The sequence below is a fragment of the Thamnophis sirtalis genome, unplaced genomic scaffold, assembly GCF_051295495.1.
Source record: "Thamnophis sirtalis isolate CommonGarterSnake01/CBP01778 unplaced genomic scaffold, rThaSir2_p1.2 scaffold_3, whole genome shotgun sequence".
Taxonomy (NCBI): Eukaryota; Metazoa; Chordata; class Lepidosauria; order Squamata; family Natricidae; genus Thamnophis; species Thamnophis sirtalis.
In genome coordinates, this window is record NW_028261383.1 from 116,574,074 (window position 1) to 116,590,390 (window position 16,317).

The 16,317-nt window shown below is 38.8% G+C and overlaps 1 protein-coding gene across 4 annotated transcripts in view; it reads left to right on the forward strand.

The window, feature by feature from the left end:
- The window catches only part of LOC106540565 (cytochrome P450 2C5), a 38,266-nt gene that overhangs the window by 710 nt on the left and 21,239 nt on the right, over positions 1 to 16,317 (forward strand). Inside the window, exons 2-7 of one of the 4 annotated variants that reach the window (XM_087709800.1) lie at positions 453 to 609; positions 3,611 to 4,322; positions 5,276 to 5,430; positions 14,332 to 14,534; positions 14,969 to 15,056; positions 15,998 to 16,135. The gene's annotated coding sequence lies outside the window, so the exon portion shown is untranslated. Of the gene's footprint in view, positions 1 to 452; positions 610 to 3,610; positions 4,323 to 5,275; positions 5,431 to 12,911; positions 13,094 to 14,331; positions 14,535 to 14,618; positions 14,779 to 14,968; positions 15,057 to 15,997; positions 16,136 to 16,317 lie in introns of those variants that run through there. The other 3 variants (XM_087709801.1, XM_087709802.1, XM_087709799.1) reach the window with 3 other exon arrangements.

Below are 16,317 nucleotides of genomic sequence, written 5' to 3' on the forward strand. Positions count from 1 at the left end.
ATTTAAATGTGGCCAATGTTAAAAAGCATGTAGCACATGTTAAAAAGGGGTGTGGCCCCAATTGCTGAGTTACACTCACTATTTAGACATTGATGACCCATCTTGGGTATGCCCCTGCTCCCTGCCATGCTGGTTCCAAATGCTTTTGCTATTTACCTTTCATATTACTGTTTAGTTATCTTTTCCTGCCTTGCACCAACTTCACTGCAAACACTGGGCTGTATGTATTTATTTATATATAATGAAAATTTAGAGAGCTGCCTGTTTGTCAAGGACACTAGGCAGCATACAGGGATTTTTTTTAAAAAAAATAACATTAAAAACCCTAGATGTTCATCAGAGATCAGGAGTTCCATCATCAAATCCTACCAATAAACTATGACTGCTGTTTCATTCCCCCCACCCTGCAATTATTGCCATCTAACCAGATAGTAAATACTTCCATTTGACAGTTGAAGAACACTGAATTTGGACCAAAGCAATTATTGATTTTTGGCAAAAAATAGGCATAGGAGGAAATGAAGCAGGAAGGAAAGTCATAATGTGAATCCAAAAGAGTTCATGGAGCCATATGAAGAAAATTGTCAAGGCATTGGATAAGTGCTGATGGTATGTTAATTGTTTCTATAAGTTATAAAAATGTTATTTGAACTTGTGGGCAAATGTATGGAAATGTCGGTGAAAAGCAAGTTTCTCATAACTCATAAAAGTACTATCCCATTATTTGGGGTGGAGGGAGAGATGTATCCTGGAAAATCCACTATAAACACTTTATTATTTATTTATTTATTATAATAATAATAAAATAAAATAATAAACACTTAACTCTAAACAGATGCCATTTAGCTAATATCACTGTAGATTTTCTTAATAGAAATAAATATGTGGCTCAAGGGATGGGGAGGCGCAGTGAAAAGCCCTAGGGGTCCATCTTAATGGTGGCATCTGAGATTTGCTGCTATAAAATTAAGGACAGTATTAAATATTTTTTTAAAAAATGTCAAACCAGAAAAAAGCAGATGCACCACATGTCATTACAGGTAAGGCAATCATTGTATCTCAATCTTTTAATAATACATACAACAAAAATGTCTTGGCTAAACTCTTTTAATTGAGGGAGGGAGGGAGGAAGGAAGGATACCTAAACTTGTATGGATAATCTTTTCTTTATTTAAAAAAAACCAAGCACAGAGAAAAGTAAGGGACTTGCACTTCAGTTTATTTGTTTCTGTTCAGGAATCTGCCTATATATTTTGTGGAATGGGTAAGGCCTCCATAGGCTCAAAGTCATGCTGTATCATTACATTGGTTATGTATGGCTTTGCAGAGACATTGTCTCATTTCCTTATGTTTTCAATCTGAATTAAAGCCACAATGCCAAAAAATTTTTACCTCTCTGCAAATGTTAGAGATCTGAGTTTGAAGAGGGTGACAGATTATATTGGAATAAGATGTGACAAGGATAACTCTGTCTTAACTTTGTGTCCATTAAGTTTATCACGTGTTTTGCCACTATTATAAACTGGTTTCATACTGATTGCATATATTAGAATGCATTTTATTAGCAGCAGGAGATGTTGCAGATATATCCCAAAGTGTCAGGACTCAACATTTCAAATTTCCAACCCTCTGTTTCTCTAATGCAATGGAAGTATTCCACTACCACATATAGCCCGTAAATTAATATTCACTCTGTTTAAACATCTCCAGCAAAGGAGAGTTCATCAGCTTTTGAGTTACAGGTAGACCTTGACTTACAACCACTTGTTTAGTGACTATTTAAAGGTTCAATTGAACAGAAAAATGTGGCGTACAGCTTACTCATATTTAAAATCATTGCAGCATTCTCATGGTCATGTGATCAAAGCCAGCATTGTTTACGATGGTTGCAGTCACCTAAGGTCATGTGATTACCATTTGCAACCTGCCCAACTGGTTTACAATAAGCAAAGTTAATGGGGGAAGTAGGATTCAGTGTTTCACTTAAAAACTGCAATGATTCACTTAACAGTCTTGGCAAAAAAGCTTGTAAAATTAGGTGCAACTTACTTAATAACCACCTTGTTTAGCAATGAAAATCCTGGTCCCAATTGTTCTGGTAAATTAACTACCAATTGTCTGTTCCATTACTGAGCATTACTCCATTACTCTTTCATGGTCCCTCCCCCATATCTAACAAAAATCTAGTTCTTTGTCATTTAAACCATTGTTTCTTGTCCTGTCTTCTAAAACAACTCAGAACAATTCATCCCCATCTTCTGCATGACAGCCCATCATGCAAATGACATCTTCCCACAATCTTCTCTTCCATAGGTTAAACATACCCAAGGCTTCTACCCGTGTCTGTAATTTTTCCCTTTTCAGGGCCTTTATCTTGATTGCTAACTTCTGGATATGGGCGAGGTCAAGTTAGTCAATGTTGTTTCCAAACACAGTCCCCAGAACCAGAAGTAATATTTTTGATGTGATGCGAGAGAAGCATACGATACTACTGTTGATGCAGCTACAGCATAATTTAGGTGTTGACTCATGTTTAGGGTGCAATCCACCAGGATACTCAGATCTTTTCACATGTACTGCCGAGCAGTATGCCCCTATATCTTACACCCATGGCTTTGGTTTTTCTATAACTGGATGCAGTCCTTTGCATATTAACCCATGATGACATTTATCTTGCTGGTTTCCACTCACTGCTCCTACTTGTCAAGATCCTCCTGCAATTTGTTGTTTTCTCAAGTACTTGCTACCCGCCTCCCCATCTCTTTCCCTTCAGCAAACATATAGCCCTATTTTAAAAGCTCTCATCCAAGTAATTTATAAATACATAGGATAGCACTGGGCCTAGAGCAGAGTATTGCAATGTGCCATTTATCACCTCCTCCCACTTGACAGAGTCATTGATATATAGTCAGTGGGTGCAATTGTTCAGTCAGCTCTACATACTACATCTGTCTAATGATTGCATTGTCCAGCCTACACTTTGCTATCTTTGACTTGGATCTCATGGGAAAGATTGTCAAATGCTTTGCTGAAGTCAAGATACATTATGTCTATCACGTTGCTCTATCAGCAAAGGACCGTTAAATCTGAAATCAATGTCAGTTTCAAGGTTCCTCTTAAAAAAAAGATAAGAACAACATTTGCCCTTCTTCAGCTCTCTAGTACTACTCCCATGTTCTATGAATTATCAGAGATAATAGGGTCTCCAAAAAACATCCACAACATTCTTCTGGACTTTTGAATATAATTGACCCAACCTGGACATTTTATACTTGTTTGTAATAATCAGGAGTGTGTAAATTATCTTGAGTTGATTTACTTGGTATATCTGTACATTACTAAAAGTCTAGTGTTTGATACTTTGTAATCTTCAGTTTGATGAAATTAGAAAGTGGCCAAAAAGAATTTGAACCAAGGCAACTCGAATGGTCTCACCTACAGAATGAGAGGCCTTGTGATTCCTGTGGAAATGAAATTTGGGGAAGTTGTAGTGGTTTCAGTGCCACCATGCCTTTGATTACACTTCTTATAAAACCCATAGGTTTTGTGTCACAAGTGAAGATGAGAGAGCTGTATCCCTGCCCTCTTTCTCACCTCCCTCTGTCCCTAGACCCAATCGGCTGATGACAAATCTGATGGATGCCTTTGGTTGTTTTGGAACCAAGGACAAAATTTGAACAATATGGCCACTGGGGGAAAGATAAAGATGTGGATGTCTGTTGGCAAGGTAGGACTCTTTGGTTGGGGGGGGGGCACCAGTGATCAATGGGTAAGCCCTCTTCTTCTCTACAGGTGGCCATTGGCGACATGCCGGAATTGAAAGTGGGAATATAGTTTTCCTCAGAATCCATAGCTCCCTTTATTCAATGTACATCCCAAGCAAAATGGCAGAGAGTTTTGCAGGTCAGCCAAGGAGGAGAATGACAAGGACTCTGAGGGTTGTGAGGGAAGGGAAAGGGTGCCAATGTATATGTACAAAGAAGGATGAAACGATCAAGGACTGTCTAATGATCTATAGCTCTATTTGAACGCTATCCAAATGTATTAGTTTGTGAAATAGGCAGCTATATAAATTGGTTTCATAAATAATAAAATAAATAAAATTAACCTTTTATGTATCCCTTCTATGCCTGCTGAGGTTCATGCGTTCATAGATCTTTTTGAGGAAAAGAGCAAGCGAAAGAGAAGTTGAGGAGCATTTCCTCTGTCTGTCACATGTTATCATCTGTCTTTTCAATGATGTGGATCCATTCCCTCCCTTCTTTCTCTTATTGACATAGTCAAGAGAATATACATTCAACACAAAAGAAAATACCTGAGAGGTATGTTCCTTCTATATTTACCTTTTTTGACCATCTTTCTATAGATACTATTGACCCTATTTTTTGGACTATAAGATGCACCTTCCCCCCCCTAAAAGCATGAAATGTTGGTGCATCTTATACACTGAATACAGCCATTTTTGGCCTCCCGAAGCCCCGCCCCTACACCCCATTTTTCCAAAAAAATGGGCAAAAAATTGAAGCATTTTTGCCTTCCTCCAGCCCCGCAAAGCACTCTGCAGGCTTCAGCAGGGCTGGGGAAAGGCAAAAATGCCCCCGTTTTTGCAAAAAATGGCCTGTTTTCCTTGGTGCTCTTGGAGCTTGCTTGTTTTCTTGCAGACGTTTCATTATCCAAACTAAGCAACATCAGCTATGAGCACTGATGATGTTACCTAGTTTGGGTAATGAAATGTCTCCAAGAAAACAACCAAGCTCAGCACCAAGGACTCCTCATTTACAATGGTTTCCACACCATCTTCAACAAAACCTCCATTGCTGGGGGTTTTCTTGAAAACCTGCAGCAAAGGAGCACTTACATTTCCAGCTGGCAAGCCGTTCCACTGCTTAATTGTTCTCACTGTAAGGGAAATCCCCCCTTATTTCCTGGATCTTTTTCTGAGAAGTTTCCACTCATTACTTCTTGTCTCACCCTCAGGTGCTATGAAGAATAAATCAATGGCTTCTTCCTTTCAACAGCCCTTTAAATATTGGAAGATTGCTCTCATGTCTCCACTCAGTCTTTGGCAAGTTAACATGCCAAGTTCCTTTAACTATTCTTCATAGTATTTAGCTTCCAGAGCTGTTATCATCTTAGTTGTTCTTCTTTGCACTCTTTCTGGGATCTTGGCTTCTTTTTTGTACTGTGATGACCAGGACTGGATGCAGTGTTTCAAATGTGGTCTCACCAGTATAGAACTTTCATTGATTTTAATACTGTCTCTCTGTTGATGCAGCTCATGATCCCACTGGCTTTTTTTGGCAGCTGAAGCATACTGATGACACATACTTAAGCACTGGTCCACAAGGAAGCTGAATACTGAAGCTCAAAAACTTTGGCCACCTAACGAGAAGAAAGGACTCATTGGAAAAGACCCTGAGGCTGGAAAAGGTAAAAGAGACTGGGAGAGATTAAAAAATGGGAATAAGAAGAAGATGAGATATTTAGATAGTGTCATCGTCATAATGAACATAAATTTGGGCAAATAGCACTAACACGTAGACTTATATACCGCTTCACAGAGTTTTACAGCCCTCTCTAAGAGGAAGCATATTGCCCCCAACAATTTTGGGTCCTTATTTTACTAATCTCGGAAGGATGGAAGACTGAGTCAACCTTGAGCCTAGTGGGATTTGAATTGCCAAATTGCAGTCAGACGGCAGTCAGCAGAAGTAGCCTGCAGTACTGCATTGTAACCACTGTGCCACCGCAGCTCCTGATAAATAGCTGAGGACAGGGGAACCTGGCATGCTATAGACTATGTGGGTCACAAAGAGTCGAACATGACTTAGAGACTCAAGAACAACCACAAGGATACATATCTCTCTCTCATAGGCACTACTGTTGCCTCTCTCATAAGCACCAGCTATTACCTACCTTACACTTGTGCACCTGTGCACTCTGCCTGTGCAGGACCATCCTTCTCTTGCCACTGAATTGCATCTTGTTAAATAGAGCCCAATTCTCAAGTTTTCAACGTCTTTCTGAATCTTGAGTCTTATCTTCCAAAGTATTAGCAATCCCTTCAGTTTTGTGTCATCTGCAAATTTGATGAGCACCCCTTCAATCACCTCATCTAGGTTGTTTATGAAGATGTTGAAGAGCACTGGGCCCATGTAGAACCTTGAGAAAACCCACTGCATGCTCTTCTCCACATAGTTATACTTCCATTAAGAACCATATCCTGAGTACAGTTCATTAGCCAATTGCAAATCCATCTAGTAGTGCTACTTTCCATCTCACATTATTCTATCTTACAGCTTACATAGAAGTAGGCTGTGATCTACTTTATCAAATGCCTTTCTGAAGTCTAAACATACTATATTCCACAGCATTTCCTTGGCAAACTAATTTAGTTACCTTATCAAAGAAAACCATACAATTTGTTTGGGATGATTGTTCTTAGCAAATTTATGCTAGCTTCTAGTAATTACTTGTTCAATTTTACATACTCACAAACTTGGTACTTGATTACCTTTTCCAGGATTTCCCCTGATATTAATGTCAACCTGATTGGTCTATATAGTTTCCTAGATCCAGTCTCCTCCCTCCTTTTAAAGATTGGAACCATATCATAACCATATTTTGACCTATATTTCTATTCTATTCCCCACATTGCTGCTTTTGATAAGTTGGATTATTTTTCCCATAAAGACTGATGCAAAAAAGGAAGTTAAGCAGCTCTGCTTTCTCTCTGCTGCCTGTCACCTTCTTGCCATTTCCCCCCATTAATGGGCCAACCATTTCCTTGACTTTTTTCTTTGCTCCTTATATATCAAAATAAAAGTTTTATCATTTTTTGCATTTGTTGCAAGTATTAGCTCATCCTAAACCTTAGCTTTCCTGACTCCATTCTTGCAGATTCAAATTATTTGTTGCTATTCTACTCTAGGTCCAAGCATTATTATATTATATAGTCCATCTTATTTCTACACTTGTCAGAAACCATGTGCAACCAGGGTGGTCTTGTCAGATATCTCTTGTTTTTCTTTCTTTCTGGTATTGTTTCATTTGGACCTCTATTATTTTGTTTTTCAGAGTTTTCCAAACACTCTGAAGTGTTTCTCTCTCTAGGATTTCCATTCATGAAATACTTTCCATTGTTTATCTTAATTTGTTGAAGTCAGCTCTCTTAAAGTCTAAAATACTAATCTGACTTTCAGTGTCTGCATTATAGTGAAGCCTAATATGAATGACATGGTCACTCTCAAAGTTCCTACATCTTTCCACTACCTCTAAAACTTTGTCTCCATTAGTAATATCAATGGCACTTATATAAATGTTTTAAACAAGCAAACAAACTGGAAGATAAAACATTGAGCAAGATCACTAAGAATTTGGGGGAGTAAAAATCTTGGCTGAGTTGGTTTTCTATCACCTGTCCAGGTTGTTGAAGTCTCCTATGATTACTATGTCTCTGTTCCCAGAAGGTTCCATAAATTCAAGTTCAGGAGAACATTATCCAAAATGTCTGTTTTATGGGGTGGTCTATAATACGTCTCAGCAATAGCATCACTATTGTTCTCCTTTCCGTGCATTTTTCCCCAAATGCTTTTAACTGGGCTCTTCTGCTCAGATTCCTTGATCTCGGTACATGTGTGCATTTTCTTCACATTTAACACTATTCCTCTTCACATATTGTCTGGCTTCTTCATTTTGAATAAGTTATACCCTTCAAATCTCTTATTCCACTGATGAATTTTGTCCCACCAGGAATCAGCAACACCAACTACATTGTTTCTGTTTGAATGTATTTTGTCTTTTTATGTACACTGGGAGCATTTGCACCATTCTATTCTATTCTATTCTATTCTATTCTATTCTATTCTATTCTATTCTATTCTATTCCATTCCATTCCATTCCACTCCATGCCACTCCATTTCCTATATACCATACAGAGACACTGGAACTTTCTGGGTAATATAATTTGACTTATTCATCCCTGTATTTAAACATCTGTATAGAAGTACAGCTTCTCTATCATATGTTCCTCCCATCCTAGGGCTGGAAAATAATCATGCTAGCATAAAATGTGCTGTCCCCACTATGTGGCCTTACCACACATGTGAAGCAGGGTCATGCTGTGCTGCTGTCCACACATGGATTGTAAGAATAGTGTTTGGTAGATTTCTCAACATGGAAAAAGTCACCACCAATCACTATACAGAACATATGCTTGTAGGATGCAGGTGCTCTGCCCATTCATTGCCCCCCCTCCCCAAACCACTGTTAATATGTTTTCTTAATGACCACTAGATGGTAGCAAAGAATTAGTTTCTTTCAATTGCAACTCAATTGCAATTGAGGTTTAGTGTGTGTGAAAAAAGTTTCACTTGTGGAGGGCTGTGAGATGCACCCACATAATGTTTTCAAAATGTTCACTCACCTGTCACAGACCTGCTCTGAGTGTGAGATGGATGGAGTTTCTAAATTTAATAAACAAACAAACAAACAAACAAATTGACTTACTTATCATTCTAGCCATTGTCTATACATATTAAGACCTCTTCTGCATGTTTCCAATCAATATCGTCTTTAACTTTCTTTTGCCAATTGGGCCTACAATACTTGCTGAAGTCGTCATTCCATCTTGTTTTAAGTTTTGTGGACACTTTTTAATCAAGTGGGTTCCATTCTATAACTGCCTTAGTGCACCTGCCATCAGTTCTTCTTGCTGTGTGACCAACCCATTTCCATTTTAATTTTTTTACTCTCATGATGATATCATATTGACCTATTAGCTACTAAGTGGAAGCCAAATGTTTTAATCTTAAATTATTTAGCCTTTAATGTTTTATTTATTAAATTGTATGCCTCCTAGAACCTCTCTGTGAAGGATATGGACAGTTAAGAAGTGTGATATATAAATAGATGTAAATAAAGATTTTTCTGTCCTTTTTGTCAGGTATCTAGAAGTCATCTAGATTTGTTTATTCATGGTGTAGCTGTTGGATAAATATTGAATAGAAGAACAGCACCAAAGAAGTGGAGTTTGAGAAAATATTATTGATATTTGTGTCAAATCACAGCATACATGCTGTACACCCCATATTATCCAAATTGTAGGAGGAGAAAAAAATGTACGGTATGTGAAAGCCATATCTGTACCAGATGTAGTGATTTATTTTTACAAGAACATTCTGTAAGGGGAGGATCAGAGGTGGGTTGCTACCAGTTCACACCGGTTTGGGCGAACAGGTAGTGGAAATTGTGACTGGTCGCCAAACTGGTGGGGAACGGCAGGCTCGTCATGCTCCCAAACTGGTCACCGTGCCATGTTTTTTTGGCCTTTTTAATGTTCTGCACATGCACAGACCTATTTACAGGCAACTGCACATGCGCACGGAGCACACCAAAGCACACATGCACCAAACCGGCACTAATGCTTGCAGCAACCCACCCTTGGGAAAATGTGAGTAACCTACCACACAGAAGCAAAAGAGCCCACTCTTTTTAGTTACACTTTCAATTACACCCGTTTAGCTATGGATTGGTTACTCAATTTCAGGGGTTATTGCTGTCTAGGGTCTTCAGTCATCTAATCTGCAAAAAGAAGAGGAGAGGAGAGGAAGTGGTCCAATAGCAAACCTCATAGCCACTTCAAGCCTTCTCCATGTGTCATAGATATTCTGGATAGGAGATCTTCCATCTTCCCTGGGGAAGCAGTTTTCATGCAGAGCAGCTTGGAGTGGCTTCAAATTGCTCAGCAATGGCTGCTTAGATATAGAGGCTTTAACTATGAGGACATGTCCTTAGAAAATATATATGTGAGTACTTTCACATTGCAATAGTAGGCTACATGGATGAGTATGCATTCCCAGTTCCTTCCCAATACATGGTATTCACTATTTCTGGGCTCCTTTTTCTCCCCTGCCAAGGATTTGGCTTTTTCAAAATGCCTCTCATTGTTCTCAGCCCTTGTAAGTCATTGTCCATCTCTTGCCAGAAGTCCTTCAACATAGAAATTGACCCCATGGTTCAAGAAACACGCTACTCATTGGCACCGTCCGACTAGCTAGTTTATTACCTTACAAGATTCTTCTCTTCCTTCTGATCTATTTGTTCTTTGACAGAGGAGTAAAAAAAACAGCATCTATTTCTCCAGCTTCTTGACTTCCTGCCCAGATCTTTTTTATTATTTATAATGTCTTTAAGACCATGTCTAGTTGAGCAGATCAGTATTCTGACCTAGGCTTCCCAAGAGCATGAAGCAAACTCCTGGTCCTGACAAAAACCCCTTTTATTAATTTACTGTGAATTCTGCTCATTCATGGACAGCAAAGTATTTCAAGGGAGGATTAACAGTCACAGACCTTATCTGGTGTAGAGAGCTGCCAGGCCAATATCTGCAAAACTTGGCAAGGAGTCTCGGAGAATCACAAGCCAATTAAGCAAACTAATTGTCTCCTGCAACTCCACTCCCTCTTCACTCCTCTTTTACTTCCTCTGGGAGGGGCCATTCATCGTCCACCTGTGGCCTTACTCCCAAGTTCATGTCTATCTCTGAAGGCAGTTGATAACTGGCATTCTGGCCCCTTCTCTACCTCACAGCCCTCATCAGAGCCTTCCCCAGGTTGCAGGACTGACCCATTTTCCTCCCCAATCTCCTCACTGTCTAAATCTGCTGCCAGTTCTGCTTGCCACTGGCGGAGACTAGGATTATTGTAGATTTAAGGAATTTGGGGAGCTCAAGGGGATAGCACATAAGGAATTATCTAATATTCCCACAATAGCAATCCTTTGAAATAAAAAGGATTGAGAGAGAATCATGTGCACATAATCACCCAGTGATCTCTGTGCTTAAGTAAAGTTTTCATCTTGAGTTCCCCTCATCTAAGTCCCTTGGCACTTGCAACTAGCCAAAATGATACCATCATGCAAATTCTGAGATTATATCTGTATCAGTGTCTGAGGTGAGAATATACTGTGAGTCTCAGCATTTGCTTAATTGTCACATATATTTCATGAGATGGGAAACTTCTTACATCACTTGCCTCCCTTGCCTGCAGATACTGAGTTCTAATATTATTCTTTTATCTATCTAGTCTCTTTTTTGTCTTCTATTCCCATTTATCATGCATTTCTGTTTTTTTTCTGTTGCTTAGTTTATTTTTTTCACCAAACAACTTCCTTGGTATAACTCCGTCCCTCAAACATAGGGTGTAGCTCATATGATATGCAACTCAATTTTTATTCCACCAGGAACCAGTAGGTGGCAGAAAAAAAACAGAAAAAAGTCATTTTCTGTATGTTTATGACTCAGTTATCTGGCTCATAGTTGTCTCAAAGGTGCTTTTTCAAGAGGACTTTCTGCTTTTTCTTTGAGCTGAAGAAGCCTCTTGGATGAGAAGCAAAATGTCTTCAAAGAAAAACAAGGAAGTTCAGTTGCCTCTTGAAAAAGCACCTTTGGGTCATTTTCTGTTTTTTGTTTTTTCATTCTAGGAAGCCAAAATCTTTCTTCAAAGTAAGGAAGGCTCAGGTGTTTTTCAATTACAGTACAGACTGAAGAAACCATACTGCCAGTTCTTTACACCCCCTTATAGATTGTTCAGCCTGCCTGCCTGCCTGCCTGCCTGCCTGCCTGCCTGCCTGCCTGCCTGCCTGCCTTCCTTCCTTCCTTCCTTCCTTCCTACCTACCTACCTACCTACCTACCTTCCTTCCTACATACCTACATACCTACATACCTACACATCAGAGGTAGTATTCAGCAGATTTTGACCAGTTCTGGAGAACTGGTAGTGGAAAATTTTAGTAGTTCGGAGAATAAATGCCACCTCTGACTGTCCCCGTCCCCATCTATTCTCTGCCTCCCGAGTCCCAGCTGATCGGGAGGGAATGGGGATTTTGTAGTAACCTTCCCCTGAAGTGGGGAGGGAATGGAGATTTTACAGTATCCTTTCCCTGCCACGCCCACCAAGCCATCCCCACAGAACCAGTAGTAAAAATATTGAATCCCACCATGCTACACATATGATCTTCCAGATATTGTAGACTATCAGTAAATTGTAGGAGTGAATGTTTTAGGCTTGGACCAGAAAGCCCCAGGTTCAAATCCACAGAACTCACTGAATGGATGTCTTTGACCAGTCACTCTCTCCCCACCCAGGATGGCTATGATAAGAGTAAAATCAGGAGACACTTCTTCCCTGATGAAGTAGCACAAGCTACTTTAGGCTAGAAATGGAATATATATGGAATATAAGCAACACTAAAAACTACAGTAAACAACAAGAACAATTGAGACCATGCTTCAACACTAGTTATGGTGACTGGGAAAAAGTTTAAGGACCGTCAACAGCAACAGTGAATAAAGTAAATAAATGCTATTTTTGAATGCTTTGCACTTCAGAATAGCAAGTTTCTATCTGTCTGCTGCCTATCATCCATCTATTTTGTAAAAGTAAGATAATGATTAAATAAAATTGGTCAAGAAAAAGAACCCTTGTGAAATTCTTCAAATTTGGCATGTTTTCAGCCCTCCCCCGCTTGAATTTTGACACACTTAATGCTGGAATCAGTTTAGCTGCTTAGGTTTAAAGTGACAACATAGTCACGGGTTAGCGGGTGAATAGTCACTACAAATAAGTTCAGTATTAACTATTTCATAGAACGGATTAACCGTTTTCAATTAAAAGAAACGTAGAAGGATAATTTAAGCAGGCCAACAAACTGGACTTTGTTTCCTCTCTGTTTACTTTCAACATTTGCACAGTTACTCAGTAACTTTATACTGTTTATCATGGCTGCAACCATGCTGAAGATTAGAGCTGAAGATTAGAGAAGGAAACAGGACTGCGAAGGGATGAATAAGGCAGGGATACAATGCCCCTGTGAATGGACTATAATCTTTGCTTCAATTCTCCTTCCCCTATCAAATATTTGAAAAGAAAAGGCAAGGATTGTATGAAGAGATTTCTGTCGGGCTGGCATACACTCTGTTGCTATGAGCATAGAAGAGTGAGGAAGTACCAAGCAGGCCTTGCTAGCACGTTATACTAAAATGAAGATGATAATTAGATTGCTGTCCATGCCGGCTACTCACTTGACTTTGGGTATGTCAAATCTCAACCATCTCCTCTAAACCATAGCCTAGGTAGCTAAACCTCTTGCTTTTTGTGGTTTATCTAGTAATGATGAATGCCTGTCTGTTTCCACTTCATATCTCTTTGGGTAATCTGTCCTCCAAAGTATTGATCTGGACTATACTGACAACCTTAAAATACTGGGAACAGATTGTTATCACTGTAACCATTCCACGTTCTCTCCAGACACTCAAGAGGAATACACAGAAAGTGTTGTTCATAATATTGTTGTCATCGCCCCTGCAGTCTTCTGCTCCACATAGAAGAAAAATAAATTTTATCTATCTGTCAGGAGTTTTTGCCAAGAGGGGCAACTATAGTTGTAGGTTGCAACATTACATGTCTGTGTGTGTGTGTGTGTGTGTGTGTGTGTATACATGTTTGTGTTGCAAAGGAGAAAGTAATGGATTGCATGAACTCAGAGGCTGGGAGGCTGTTGAAGTAAGAGGCTGCTTATATAACTAGGAAAATGGAATATGGAGAAAGATTTTATCGGGATTATGAACCTGACTAGAAAATTTAACATGAGGTTTGCTAGAAGGGATGCAGGAAGAATCTATTTGAGAGACTTCTGGCTTTAGGGAAAATTAGATGAGAGGTCCCACAAATGGAGAAAAGGCCTCCATCAAAGTTCTGGGAGAGCATCAACATCATAAACTGTAAAACAGTACTTTTGTGATTTGGGCTTCTTCTCTCCCTGGAATGCACACTTGTGTGGCAATAATAAAAATTAGGAAATGTTCTTTCTCTCCTCAAAAAGAGCAATTAATTTCAGCTGGAATAAAAGTGGCTAGTAAATGTTTCCGGGAGATGGACAAAAATTTGCTTGTGATTCAATAGAAGGATTTCCAATAGTGAAAGTCACATGATAGGAAATGAAGAGATATGGATGTTACAAATCTGTTAAGATCTGATCAAAACTAGATTTAAAAATGAAGTTGATTATATTAGAATTGAGTCTAAGAATTATTTTTCTCTTTTCTCTTAACCCCACTCTCCCTCCAAAAAGCTTTGTAGAGGCTTACTTGGTTTTCTCCCTTCTCTTCACAAACCATCGTATATGGCCAAATGATATTTATTTAAATTTCCAGTAATGGCAAAGAAAGAAATTAACATTAAAAGCATCAATAAATACAACTAATAGTTATCATTAAAAAATGCCACATAAAACTAAAACAAAAAATAAAATTGAAACCCTGTTTTTTCAGCCAGCATTTGGAAACCCTATGACCTTTGACCTACTCCTGGTTAACCCCAGATGTTGTGAGGGATTGGAAACCCCTTGATTGCCTGCCTTGATGCGAAGATTGATTCTGTGGTAATATAGAGAGGTCCAGCAGGTGGCAATAGCAAACTTCCATAATTTCCTCAAACCTAAAACTGAAATGGCAACAATCTGTCAGCAACCACTGTTAAGTAAAATCCCTCCTCCTTATTTTATTTTTTTTAAAATTGTGATTCCAGGGCACGTGGTTTTCAAAGGAGAGCAGGAATTGGTGGTTTTCCTCCAGATATTTGCTATTATGCTTGGCTGGCTGAGTTGAAAGCACATTTCGGATTTGCTGTCCTTAACGATTCTGCTTTTGGTCTCTGTTCCAGTCTTATTAAGAACACTTTTTGGAAATTAGAAGTTGGAAGAATACTATTATGTACAAGTAAAGAATATTATTACTACTATTATTATGTATATGTAAAATGACCCAGACAATACACTGTCTATTAAATATTTATATATGTTAAAGAAAAATGTATAAATAAATTCTTTTGGGGTTTTTTTTTTAAGAACACTTTTAATTGCTGCTGAAATCTGATAGCATCCCATTAACAAAGGTTTTGCAATCCTAGCAGGCAAAACCTGATGCAGCTCTGGAATGCCTGAATATTTAACAAACATGGTAAAAGATTCGGATGCTAATCTCCTGGGTGGCTGGAGGTATGACACAATGTCAATCTGTTCAATATTTTTATAACCTAAACAATATTTACAGGCTGTTTCTTCCCCGACAAATACATTCTGGCAGAATGAGCATGCTCCAGGTCCTTTCTATTAAATATTGTCGTTTTATGGGACCTGGGAAGCTGCCATTTTATCCCTCCCCTTGGTTTCAGATTGGGGTTGTTGTGTTTGTGGGGCTTCTAGTTTGGTGTGATTTGTTGTGGTTTGTTTATTTTGGTTTAGGCTGCCTGAGGGGTGGTATGCTTTCAACTGTTTATATTGTTTGCAAGCCCCTCCCCCCCCAGGGTCAATGAAAATGGGTAGCTATAATAAATTTAAATAAATAATGAGTAAGAGCCAAATGATTTTTGTTTCAAAAATGTTTTTAAGATACTCATCATCCCTAGATTTTTTTTAGTCACCTTGCCTCCCTTCCCATTGGTTATGCTAGACCACTTGTAAGATACAGTCCAATCCTTCATTTTTCCCAGGTCTCAAGGATTGAAGGAAAAGTCATACTAAAAACTAGTAGTTTTGATCTAACCCAGATGTTAAAGATCAACCCAAGCTTCCCAGTAAGCTGAAAAAATAAAATAAAAACCTGGTTAATTAGTTAATTAGTTTCTGAAGGGCTTTTTTTGTGTGTGTGAAAGTTTGAAATACATCCTGGATTTGTCAAAGAAATTTTCAGTAAACATGCTGAAGCTATATGGAAAGCTTCAATGTAACGTTATACTTACTGAATGTGAGTCACACTTGTAATATTAGGTTCCACTATACTTTGTATCCATCCTATTTGGTGGGATGTGCCATCTCTGGATAAGAAAACCTAATTTGCATTAGTAAAGCAGGAGGTTAAAATGCTCAGGTTAAATCTCATGGAGATTTAGTTCTGGTTTGATGCATATCGGTCTAAATAATCATATCATCCTTTAAAGGGTATCCTTGAGCAAGACTTCGGTCTCAAAGTGACAATTTCAAGACACGCTTGCTCAGAAGTTAAATCCTGCTACACTCCAAAGGGCGTTCTCCAGAGTAAATATTGCGCACAGGCTTTATCACAACTCCTTCGCGAGGTGAGTTGGGTGCTGTTCTCTCTGACTGGAAGCTTTCTGTCAACATTTTCCCCTTCCTTTTCTCTTGCCAGGGGTCTTTTATCATGGAGTATTCAAGCTTGTTAGTAACCTACTGTTCTTACTTGGGCAATGTAACTGGGTAATTTCTAGATAACCCAAATGGTAGATATGGATGCTGTTGA